Genomic DNA, 13595 nt, shown 5'->3' with positions numbered 1-13595 from the left:
AACGCTGGAAAGTTTCTCTGAGGCTTTCAGGCTGTGCAGAATGCAGCCAAAATGAAAGTTTAGGTCCCTTTCCTTCCCCTTCCTCTCCCTACAGGAACTTTGCTGGCTGGTCCCCATTTCCCATCAGTAGTCCCAAGTATTACGCAGCAACCAGAAATCCTGCCCTTTCTTTTGTGAGGCAATACCATAAAACAAAAAAAAGGAAAATAAAACCAGAATAGAATAGAATTGAATAGATAAAATAATAAAATAAACCAAAACATTTTCCTGGAAGCTTGCAATGTTGTTTGTTATTTATAGTACTCTTAAATTCCTCCTGAATACCCATGCAAATACATGTAAATTCACTTTACACATATTCCTGCTAAAAAACAACTCTCAAAATCATCAGCCTGTATGATCAGAAATAAACATTACCCGTCTTCAACTCCCAAAACTCAGTTTAATGAGTGCAATGAGGAGGCAATCCTTGGTATTTGCCCATAAATACAGTGAAACAGATCCTGCCACTCACACTCACACTTGTTCCTCCCTCGTTAGCTGCCTTCATTTCAGCGAAACTTATAGTTTAAGTGTAATTGACCTCTGCCAATATAACAAGCACACTTTCTGTTTCAAAAGATCTATAAGATAACAGTCATTGCACAGGGATGCCAAAACCTAACACAAGTGCTTAAAGAGAGTGAATATTGTTGACAACAGTAAAAAATTTTCACTATCATACGCTAACTATCAGTAGCATAACAAACACCAGATTTTCTGTCACTGTGGTAAAATCATGTCAGTGTAGCGGTTGGGGAGCAACTGGGAAGGTATTGTGACGGTACCCTGTGCATATGCAATTCTTATTATTCTGGAAAAGAAAGAAGAGAAAGTTGGAGGAAATGGATTTATAAAAATCCCTGGTGAATAACATATTAATTATCAAAAAGGGCTCAGCCAAACACTCAGAAAATTTATATAGCACATCAGACAAAATACGCTAGCGATTCAGAAAACCGAGGCAGATGAGATTAGGCTTGTGCAGGTTGTCTCGCTGACATGCAGCGTTCTAGACAAGCAAGCGAACATGCTACTAGACAAGCAAGTGAACATATTACACAAGGACCTACGCAACTACAAAACGATCAAAGACTGCTTCAATATCATAATGTAAAATTGTAATGGGAAGGCAGACGGAATGATAAAAAGAAGCAGATCTCTTTGAAATGTGAGTCAAGAGAAAAAAAGTGACAGGCTCGTAACATTTCAGATGAGGATTTAAGATTATGGCACCTTCTGCAAGAACGACATAGGAAGTGAACACCAAAACATGCAGCTGTTAAAACAACAAGATTAGCATAATTTTTACAAGCTATCTAACTTCACTGTTAGAGACCTCAGCTAATTCCAGAAAGGAAGATATCCAAGGACAGAAGGATGGAAGGTCTAATTAAATGGGGAGCAATGCTGCTAAATAAAGTCTGGAGTGGTTTTCTGCCTTCAGTACAGAAACTGCAGCCTCCTATAAAATAACAGGACTGGGCTCCACTGTTTTCCCAGCAGCAATTCCAAAAGCAAGAAGCTGCAAAAGCTCTTTCTCTTTTGGTAGTTTTGTGATGAGCAGCCATAAACTCAAGCTCAACTGAAAGGAGAGTTTTGAAATTGCAAAACCAAGAGCTGCAGTACCACCAGCTTTGAAATGCTGCCACTTGCAGCACTGGCCGTGGGAAGCCTAATGCAAGATTAAGGCTCCAGCTGCAGGAAACCACGTGTTTTTATTTAATGTTGACTACAAAACTTCTTTTTACTCATTGTTGAAATACAGGTTGCAGGAAGAGCAGTTTTGTCCTTCAACTGGAAAAGTACCCAAGTTCCAGTTAACTCCTGCCGGCGAGACTGGCTCACCGGTCATGCTGTGATGAAAAGAATAAGGGCAGAAGCTCTGTACAAATAGGCAAGAGCCTGTCATGAGCAGCTATGAAAAAGACAGGCCAAAACACTTCACAGTGTGATAAAGGGGGAAGAAAAATAAATAAATAAAGACAAATAAGATAATGAGACACAGCCCAGTTACACCAGAAAAAGCAAAACCAAAATCACTGTTAAACCATCCGTGGGCAAAACGTCCTTCTCATACGATGGGGAAAGGTGTACATGGCTGCCTCACAAGTCTTGTAATTCCTCTGGTTTCAAAATACCACCAATATTCCTGTTAAAATCACCAGCAAAATTAAAGGAGAATTGGGACAATTTCCCAGTTTTTGATGGATTCTTAGTTTGGCTACTTCTTACAGTACTTCTATAATGTAAATCTCCATCTTGAGACATAACAAAACACCAGGTAGCAGGTTAAAAATGCTTCTAGAAGTATCAGCCAATTTGGTCCTACCAAGTAAGATATTCTAATATATAAACACAACACTATAGAACATAAAGAGCAAACCAAAGTCGCAGGTTCAGTATTAGGATCTACCGATTTCACGGTACGTAAGAAACACTTGGTAGTAGGCAGAAAACAAAGTGACTAATCACTTTATGATCAAGCTTATGGAGACAGACGTGGGAGTATAAACTGCTTCCACACACAGTCTTTTGTGTCCGCAAGCACGATTCAAATACTTCAGGATGAGCATTGGCTACTTTTCAAGAAGAAATATTATCTCTTTGATCATCTCTTTGAATATCTCTTTCTTGCCTTACTAGTGAACACTGGCTCAAGCCCAGGGTAGCTACAACAAGAAAACAAAGCAACATAAAAAGTAAATATTTACAAGCACGTGTACCAAGGAAGCAAAAGTGGGAGAAGCAGCTCAGAAGCAGTAGGTTTTCTCTCCGTGCCAGCTGGTAGGATGCATGCTGTAAGCCCCATGAGGAGGCAGGTCGCCTGGCCCACAGGAGCTCCAGCATTCACAACCGTGATTTGAGGCAGGGAGCAAAATTCTGAACAATTTTAAACAAGAGGATCAAATTCAGCCATTTATATAGTACCAATAACTGAAAAACAGAGGAAAAACCGCACCAATCGGATGCTTATTCAAAAATTAAATATCTTTTGTTCCAGGGAGAACAGCAATTTACTCTTGCTGTGTATTTCCTTTGTATGAAGGGTGGTGATTTGCTGGTGCGTGCAGGGAGGGGGAGGAAAGAAAAGGTGTTCAAGTTTTCAAAATACACTTTTATCAACAAATGCTTGGCTTTGGTCCAACAGTCTTTTTGTTTACTCACTATGACCTTAATACAGTCCTAAGCAAAGCAGTTCCTACGGAAGAATGTTGCATTTATAATGGGTAAAACTTGTGTATTTATGTGTTGGTTTGGCAGGTCAGGGTGGAAGGCTTTTTGGAGGCTTGTGGGATCTTCATTTTTCCTTATTTTGAGCTTAAAACCCCCAAATGTTCATAATTCTTCATTTCTGTGGAATCCTTAGAAATGTTTTTCTGCAGTTTAGCTAGTATTATGAATGATTCCCTTGCACAGCTCCACAAGCTACCCCCATACCAGGAACAGAAGAACAAGTTAAGAAAATGATAAGAGAAGTGCCTAGGGAAGACAGCACTGCACTGTACATTACAAAGATCAGAGGGAGCCCAGAAGCAGAACTAGAAAAAACTCTGTTCACAACATGCATCGCAGTGCAGAAATTCCCAGAAAACTCAAATACCATCATTGTCATTTTTTAAATCAAGAAAGCTGGGGAAAAAAATTGCAGAAGGGACGTGATAAAAGTACAAGCTAACGAGTCGCTTCTATGGGAAGATTTTATTGAGACATTTGACCTTAAACAACAGATACAGTAGATTTTTAAGTCCAGTCAAAAGACTATCAGCCCTTGAATCCAAATCACATCCATATCTAGTGAAGAAAGCTACAAAAAATGCATATTTTATTTGCTTCTGTGGAAGGAATTCACTGAAACAACCAACCAAACAAAAAAGCTTTCAGCCTAAGCAAACAAACCAAAATTCTGTTAGGAAGAGTTTGGAGCAGCATAGTCTTCCTGAAATATTTATGGTGACCGAGTAGTAAGCATTAGGTGAGAGAAGTAAAGGATGTGTCCAAAACACAGAAAGTGACAGGAAACAACCCTTAAATTTGTACACACACAGCAACACGAATCCCTCAGTTTCATTTGCTGTCACCTCTCGTTGACTGGCAACCTCAGTTAATAGAAGAAGTGATAGAACATGTTTTCCTGGTACGTTTACCAGGTCTATGACTGCAGGAGGGAACACCAACAACAGAAACCAAGTGACTCGTTTCTTAGAAATAGAAACAAAATTGAGAGAAATGACATCAGTGCTTTTAATAACTAACTGGAAGAAAACATGGAACAAATAAGGAATCTACCTGGCAACAGACAGAAATTAGAAATCTTCAGGATCATTTAGTGGACTAAATGACTCGGAAGACCATTCAGAAAAGCTGAAAAACAGACATCCATGCTGAACCTGATCCTACTCTACATAAATTACCAATCAATAAACTGATATCCAGTACACAGAAGCTTATTTAAATTACTTTAGTAATACTTATGCCACTCCTCTGAGAAGTATGCTGTGAGTTGGTGCAAAATCTGCTCATCAGCGTAACAGGGAGAAGAAGGAGGCCTCAGCTAGTGCAAGCATTGCTAATGAAATAAAGATAAACCTTTGTGCTGATGCCTGGCGTATCATTGTAAGTCATACAGTATCTTGCATTGTCTTTTAAATGTCAGCTATTGGAATAAACAGTTCATATAAGAATCTTTGTTTTCTTGACTTCGTTTCAAAGTTTTTTGTTTGCTACTGCTTTTTAAGGAAGCATTTAGCCTCTCTTGTTCCAATGAAAAGCTTGAAAATAAAAATTTTGTTTTCAGGCATCCGACTACTGGTCTGTCATCCAAGCTCTAGATAGTTGTAGATCATACAGTAGTAGATCAGTGATCTCTGTGGTTAAAAATATTCTAACATACAGCAGTTCATAAACGTTAGTACGTAGGGATTTGTATTTCCATGTAAAACAAATCTAGACGTCACTCTAATCTGTGATATTCTGACATTTTGTTTATTTGAAGAAGGAAAAATAACCCAAACCCAAACATGAATTATCGTATGGCTAAGTTGGGAATTACAAGGTCTACAGAAGGAATGATGAAGTCTGTGTCTGTGTCATTTGGGAAGGGCACATCAACATAAATTTTGCTCTTTCCTGGATGGCTAGACTTGTGACGTTACTACCATCCAGATAAGTCCAAATACTACATGCTTACATGTGATATTCCCCTGATGCAGTCTCCTCCACTAATCTTCTAAGTGTTGTATGTGATTCCTTCTGTGTGCAAAAGCTACAGGGCAAACTGCGATCAATGTGTAATTTGACTTGATGCCCTTTGAGTATCCCAGTACTCTGAAACAGGCAAAATCACTTAGAGCAGCTGATTCAATTTGTCAGGCAGCCCTGTGTGTAACGTGTATCGGCCCTAATTCGGCTGCAGCAGAACAGGGTGTCTCGTCAGTCCATCAGCACGTGGGGCTATTCACAGGAGCAGGGCAGAGCAGGATGTGAGCCATAAGCACTCCAAGCAAGAATATGAAGTTAGAGAAGAACTCGTGCACGTACAAATATTAACATCTACAGTCACACAGCAAAACATTTTACAGAGATAAATTCAGTGATTGTAGATATTAAAAGGAAAGTTCACAGGACAGGCGCTTTCCCACGTACCTCACCAAAGCTCTCTGAAGGAACAAAGAAATTCTCCCGTTGGCTGTTTTTGAACGCAGTTTCTAGTTTTCCAGGCTATCACCTCTCTGGAGGTTTTGACGGTTTTCTTTGGGTTTTGGTTTCATTTTGGTTTGGGTTTGGTGTTTTTTTTTTTGCTCTCAAACTGCCTGACACCATCTGTCCCAGCGCTCTGAGGCACAGTTCTGAGAAGGCAAAGGAAGAGGCAGATGCAGGTTCCTCCATTTAATAGTGGTTTCAGCTGCAAAGTTTTTTTATACAAATCAGCAAAGGCAGAAATTCCTATGCCATAGGAGACTGCTACTTTGCTGTCAGACCTTTATATGCAGTGTTTGTAAGCAGCTTAACAATACAAAATTATAATAAAACAAACAATGCATGTCTGTTTTTTAACATATTAATGTCAGAAAATAATCATTTACACTAATTGTATGTACATGTGAGCAATCGGTTCCATTGTTCATGGTTTAAAAGTCCATTAAAGACGACTACGTATTGATACAACCCCCTGAATTCCAGGATTTACCTGAAGGCTATGCTAATATTCATACAGGTAGGCAGACAGTGGGCCTATGCAGATGCAGATGGACATTTGTAATTCCCTTTCATAAATAATAGTTTCATAAAATATACAAATGTAGTGTTTGAGTTACAGCCCAGGATCTGATCTTATCTTCCATTTGAAATATGCTAGAACACCTTTGGCCTCTATTGAAAATACAAAAAGATCTAACCTGAGAAAAGAAGTGAGATATCCTACATTTATTTAAACCACACACTACACTGAAGAATCTTTTATCAAAGATGCAGGAGTACTTACCTTTCCTGATACACTCTTTCTTGAAATGTCAGGATCCTAGAGAATTACCATTAAGCCTCCAGACAGCATGTGCTTTCCCTGATTGTCTCTTCTGTTGTTTATCTGAGCTCAGAATTGGGCCCAAATAATTCAGCCACAAGGCTTCAACAAGCATATTAACCCAAGCAGCGCTGCACACAGTGTTTTGTATATAATCAGTAAAAAAATCAAGCATCTGAAATGCAGCCAGCGCAGAAGACTTCGCAAACAAATTGCGCCCTTTCCATTTTAATTTTAACAAAAGGCTTCCAAAAGTCTCTACACTTCTGTGCAAATTGCCTGCCCTTTGTGCGCCAGCATCCTCGCTGGGGTGCTGATAGCCAACTCAGGGCACCTACAGTCAACAGGATCTTGCTTTTCGCTCCCCTGATTAAGTAAGTAATGTTCGCTTCCCGGGAATCCCCCATGGAGCAGCACCGTACCTACGTGCCCGGCCGTAACGCCAGTAATGACTGGATTCTGAGAGAATTTGAAAACCTTCCTCGACACACTTGTTTCTGTTTTTTCAACCTATATTCAAAGCAGTACTTTGGCATTGTTACGTCATTTTTGACAGGGTTACAGTAAATTCATCATGCTAAACTGAAATGTTTCTGGCAGATGTCTACTCTGCAACAATCAAGCTATGTGTACAGTAAAATGTGACAACCGCAGTGCTACTTCTAGTTGTAAAACTTACGCATATAATCCTTTATTAATGCTAACTGGGAGCAGAATTATGCAGTATATTATTTATTGTTTTATTAGAAAATTTTTATATGGAATTAAAATTTTAAAAATTTAGTCTTGAGTCTAAGGTTGTAATTGGTAAAAAGATAATAAACAAGCATGTGTGCTAAAACCCCACAGTTTCTTTTTCAACCCTTCAGACTTTTTTTCTTAGCCACTATCAAATTATTTTTCAGTCATTTCTAGTTTTCACCATAAAGGCTACCCTGGAACAACACATTTAGAAAGCTACTTGGTGGGAAAAAAATCCCTGAATCACTGAAGGGGAATACCATAACTTTTCCAAAAGCAAACATTACAAAACATGAGACCAAGAGGTAGGATTTATTTTGAAAGCAATTTAAACTATTCATATTTACGGAAATCAAGCTTAAATCACGCAAAACAACTTGTTCCATAAGTAGCAGAATTAATTTTCATTTGCGTGATTTCAGTCTCTCAGCTTGACTCCCTTGCATTTAATAAAACGTGAACTTCAGCTGTAGGTTTCTCCACAATTAAATATTTTCAGTAAGTCTCCCTTCTGTGGTTTCTCAGACAGATTGTAAGACCTGAGCAAATTCTGCAAGTGCTCCCTCAGTGGAGTAAGAATAGGCCCACTCTCCTTTGTTAGGTTGGTTGGTTTTTTTGTTTTTTTTAATTGCTCTCATTTTTCACTTGGTTTAAATGGGACCAACAGGCTTAAAAGTTATTAGTAGGGAATAAGAAAATGGACAAACACACATGCAAGCATATACATCACAGTGGATTATAAAGCCCTTTTCTCTCTGGAAACCAGGCTAAGAAAAGGGGAAAATTCATTTCTGTCACTGGAGAAATCCCCACATGTCGTACAATACCGTCTAACAAACTACTTATGATTTCCACAGGGGTCAATTTTCATTTTATCATTTGACTCCCTCAAGAACACCACAGAACCAAGGAAGTAAACTGAGGGAAATAAATAAATAAAAAATCTAATGGTATAGTTTGTGAGTTAAATTTCTCCTGAAGTAGGGGAATGCAAAACTATTGCTGCATCAATGTAACGCAGCCTTGTATTAACCTCTAACTAAACAGCGGGGAAGCGAAATGTGTGGTAAATTCTCTACACACACCTGACCTTTCCACCTGCTCTATCATTTCCTGCATTGCAACACGTGGAGGGAGAGCGTACAAAAAAAGAAGCCAGTACCCACTTCTTTTCCCTGGCTCAGAGGAATTGGGCCTTCTAGCTCTGTATTTTTGCTCTTTCAACCTCTCAGAGCAGATTTGTAATGGTTATGATGAGCCTACCGACAGCTCACAACACACAGATCCCAGCGGTCCTTTGTTTAATACACCGGAATGCATTTTGTCTTGTAAATTTTCCATAAACTTCTATATCTAGGTGAACTTTCATGCTTTATTTCAGTGTGAGTGGACTATTTGTCTTAACACTGCTGCTCATCTTCCTTTCACAGCCCATTTTATTAACTTTTTTATATTAAGTAAATTCACTTTTTATCTATGATGTTTGTTTTACAGGTAATTCATCTAATTTAAAGTATTTTCTTAGGGACTTCAATTTAGCTTTGCCCTTGAAATTAACATTTAATGTGTTTTACATTTTTGCAATAGAAATTAATCTTTATTTGAATTATTAGTCCAGAACTATAACCTACATTCACCATATTTGAATGTTGGTATGGGAAACATCTGTGACGGCCACGTTATCCCAGACAGCTACCGCGAGAGAGGACAGACATCTTTGTGTTGTGGAGATCCTGCCCTAGCAAAAAAGCGCCCCATTTCAAGTCCATTTCAATAGATTAAACGCGTATACTGGTACTTCTCATGCTCCCACCAGTAAGGGTAAGGAAGGAAATAAAAAAACCCCACCAGATGAAACCTCAACCCACAGAGAAGTTATAGAACCTGTTACAGGGAGACAGTCAAGGAGCAATCCACCTTGTAGACCCCGGAGACCTGTCCCTGCTTTATCTGATGCACGTGTCTTACATGTACACGAGCACAGGTAAGAAAACGCCTCTTCCTCATAGATAATCTCACTGAATACAGGGGATAAACAGCCCAGAATACTGCTCCTTTTTTTATACACCTAGAATAGATAGAGATATTATGCCAATGAAAGTTTTATGGAAAAACATCTCTTTCTATTCTTTTTAATGTTTGACAAAAGTAAGAATTCTACGAACCCCATTCAAACGATTAAAATAATCGTTTACTGCCGCTAGACAACAAATCCATGAGGTGCACCACCTCATCTAACCTCTCTAACATGAAAGGAAATAAAATTCCATCGAGTTCAATATTTATTGATTATATATATTTTTTTTCTATATATATGTATGTATGTATACATATGCACACACAGCCTTTTAAAGGTAAGCGTATCTTTCAGAAAAGCATTCAGTTGTGAGCTAAGACTATCAGGAGGTGGGTAATCAAATCGTGGGTTTGGTAGCTTGTTCTACTCATTACTATCTTCACAGTTACGTTCAGGTAAGAAATTGGCCATCAATTTTTGTTTGGCTTTAGATTTTAGCTCTTTCTGCATCTCTGGCAGAATAAGAAAAGCTTCAGAACACAGTAATTTGTGCCTGTGACGATAGCGGTACAGTGTGGTGAAGTCACATCTCAGTCTTCTGCTGGAGAAGCTCTGAAATTCTCTCTTTTTAAAGCAATTTTATGTCTCTGAATAATTTCTGTGACTCTGTTTTGGACTCTTTCTGCTTTTCAAAACATGAAGGTCAGAAAGCAGTGTTCTGAAACTGGTTTCCTAAGTACACACTCTTCCCTGCTTCCACTCACTGCATTACCCATTTCAAAATCGAAAGGTCACCATGAAAGGCCACAGCATTTCAACTGAAAACCATTGTTCAGTACTACTTCCTTCATCATGACCCTCAAGTCTTTTCAAAGTGTTTTAAATTAATCCTTTTTTCTGCAAAGTAAATTCTAAATATTTCCTTCCCCTTTCATAGCATGGAAAAATATTTTCTCAGAGGAAGAGGTCTATCCTACCAGGTCTTGATTGCTCTAAATAAGCACCTTGTAACAAGATACATATTTAATTTACTGTTCCATCAACTATTGATTCATCTACAAATTCTGCTAGAAATGCTTCCACGTCATTGATGAAAATGTTGAATAGTGGCAGTCACAGTACCAATTTCCACAGAACCTCTGTAAAATCACCCTTTTTACAATGATTTCATTTGACAACTACTGTTTGAGACCTATCAGTTACTCAGTTTCAGTCCACATCATCTGCACATATTAAAGTATCATCTTGCAAATCAGGATGTCATATAAGTCCTAAACCAAGTGTGTTAAGAACTCAAGTATATTATGGCTATACAATTATTTTTATCAGCCAAACTTTTATTCTCATTAGTGAATAACAATCAAGAAGTATTTCCCATAAAACTATATTGACGTGCATTAGCATTTCTTCCATAATTTAGTCATTGTTTCCAGATCAAGCTTCCAATGATTTTCCCCAAGAATAAAATGAGCTTCCCCCAAATTCTAATTACCATTTTTGAACATGAAGAATAGTAAGGTAGCATCAACCTTTTGAAATGCAGTTTATGTTAAAATCCACTCTCGCCTAAAGTCTTAAAACCACATTGTAAGGCTACCACAAACTTGCAGGTAAGTTTAATAAGCAAAACACCACTCTTCAGTAGCAGGGGTTTTTTTCATAGATAAATATGTATTAGGCATCAAAGAAGCAATGAGAACCAATAGAACTGCACAGGAAGTTTTAGGGAAAACATGGATGATGCTGGAGTAGTACACAGAGTGCTGAACAGAAATGGCAAGAAGTTGAAAGCTGAGACAGAGCAAAAATACAGAAGTAACAAATGGAGATAAGCTTTAATGACATGGTAGACTCATTTTCTCTCTTTGTTTGCTAAGACAACACTTGCAGGCCTCCACCCTGGAAATTTAAAAAGTCTTCTACAAGTCCCATGCAAATCTTCCAAGTGTTTATGTAGATTCTTTGGACTGTTTCCTTTACAGAAGTTAAGGTGCAACTGAAATACTGTCAACTTTCTTGCCACAGAAATCCATGCGTGTTACAGACATGAATATATTTCTTTCCCCCATATACCATCCAACACCTATGTTTCTCATTAGCAGAGAAAGTCCCTTCACAAGTTGTTCCCTCAGTCTTGTGATACTTTGAAATGAGAAGCGTAGCTCATACCGTCTCTAATGCCCGAAATGAATGCCGTATTGAAGAAGACAGGTTGAAGAAACTAGACTGGATTTCTTTGGACTAGGTAAGAGAAAACTAGACAGGAGTACACAAACTGTATGAAAGGTTAATATATGAAAGGTTATGACAAGAGAATGGTGATTGTTCTACACATCCACTGGGAATAGAACATGGATACATCAGTCTTACTTGCAGAAATAAGATTAAATGGGATGTTAGAAAAAAGCTTTCTATCTGTAAGACTACAGTAGCGCTAGTGCCGACTATCCTTAGAGTATCCAAAATTCCCTTCATCTGAGGTTTTCAAGAACATGTTTTTAGACACTGTTTCAGCTTGGACTGCTGAACTGGAAGTTCTCTAGAAGTTCCTTCCAACCATGTACTTCTGTGTTTCCACAATATTTGTGTGCGCATTTTGGAATTAATATCTTTCACTGTTAGGCTTATTTGTACAGATGATTCTGCAAAGCAATTTCCAGCAAAAGTTGGAAGTTAGTATTACTCAGAAACACAGTATATTTTTGTCCTTTCCAAACAACGTGTGAGATAAAAGTTCAGTATGATATAGCCTTTTTTCCTTTACCTGTAGATACACTACAAAAATATTACAGTTCTGCTTTCAGATGGTATAAAAATTAATACCAGCTTTAAAAGGATGTGAAACATGTAAAAATATCATTTTAACACCAAAAAATACATTTTCACCACAGGTTTTTGTAACAAGACTTGCATATGCAATACATGGAAGAATTTAAAAATCATTTTGATGCATTATGAATCACCCGTAAAAAAATAAGTAAGTGAAAACATTCTCAATTTTGGTAAATATTTATAGAGCCAAACAATATGAAGTATATGTAACAATCAAATTTCTAGTGAAAATGTGTGCAAGTAGGTTTATTTTGAAAGGAAAATTCCTACTCCCAGTGTCATACCCAATTAAATTCTCCAGGTAATGACCCCATTTGCATAGAGAGCTGAACCCACAAGTGGGAATTTTAATGGGCACACCACCTGAGTACATTAATTGAGAGTGACACTACTTGAACTAGTTTTGTGCTTACCCCACTGAAAATTCTACTCATATTATTTTTAATGTCAAGCTACAAGTCAAATTTCAAGATGATGGATTTGTTCTTTTTTAAGCATTGAATTTGAATAAAAGAAAGCTTTAATTCTGTTATGCATTGCATAGCTTTAACTAATCTGTAGTTCTGATTCTCACCACTGCTTCATTTTTTCAGTGATTGGAATTTAATTTTATTCATTAATTTGTGAATAATTAGATAGAAAATAATGCCTTCAGCAGCTAAATTGCTTTTGGATTGCTGTTTAATGTACTTTTACCAGAATATGTGTTACAGTTAAGCTGGCATAATAGTTTACTAAAATGTAATTGTGTAAATATGCCTAATTACTCTTTCTGAAGAAACGAGACTGAATATAAAATTTCAGTCATGGACACCTTAATTTTCTTAAACTTAACCCCATGAAAGCTTGGTAGTTGCAAAGCAGATTACTGATGCAGAGACAGCAGTTGTCAACAGCAGTGGAATCCTTGCACCGCGTTTCCCTTTATCCTTCACACGCTACTTGTAATGACCTTGAAGTTATTGTGGATTCTAAACCACTGCTGTTAGTCTACATTAAATATGTAATCAAGGTGTCTCCTCCTCACATGAAGAAACAGACAAATGGAGTCGCTTTTCCTAGGAAGGAAAGCAAACCCATGCTGCTTAAGACATTACTTTTTCCCAGCTTCGTCTTACTAGTGTTCAGTAACTGAGAGTAGCACAGAATCTAAAAACTAGTGTACGTATGCCACTGTAAAATGTATTAATTTTAAACTAATGTACTGGTCTTATTCTCGTGAGTAGAAGAACTATTTTGAAGACTGCCAGTTTGCAAGACTCTGCAGAGTCCATCTCGACAGAACTTTCGGATCTTTATTTCAACGAGCAAGACAGAATCAATGTATTTCAAACTGCAAATATTCAAATATAAACCACTGTTGAGCTACAGTTACTTAGAAATATTCCGAAGTTCCAAAGATATCACTTTCACAAGTCTGTTTGACTACGAGTTGCATATAGC

This window comes from Buteo buteo, chromosome 28 (assembly GCF_964188355.1).
Source record: "Buteo buteo chromosome 28, bButBut1.hap1.1, whole genome shotgun sequence".
NCBI lineage: Eukaryota > Metazoa > Chordata > Aves > Accipitriformes > Accipitridae > Buteo > Buteo buteo.
This window is presented reverse-complemented; position numbering follows the sequence as displayed.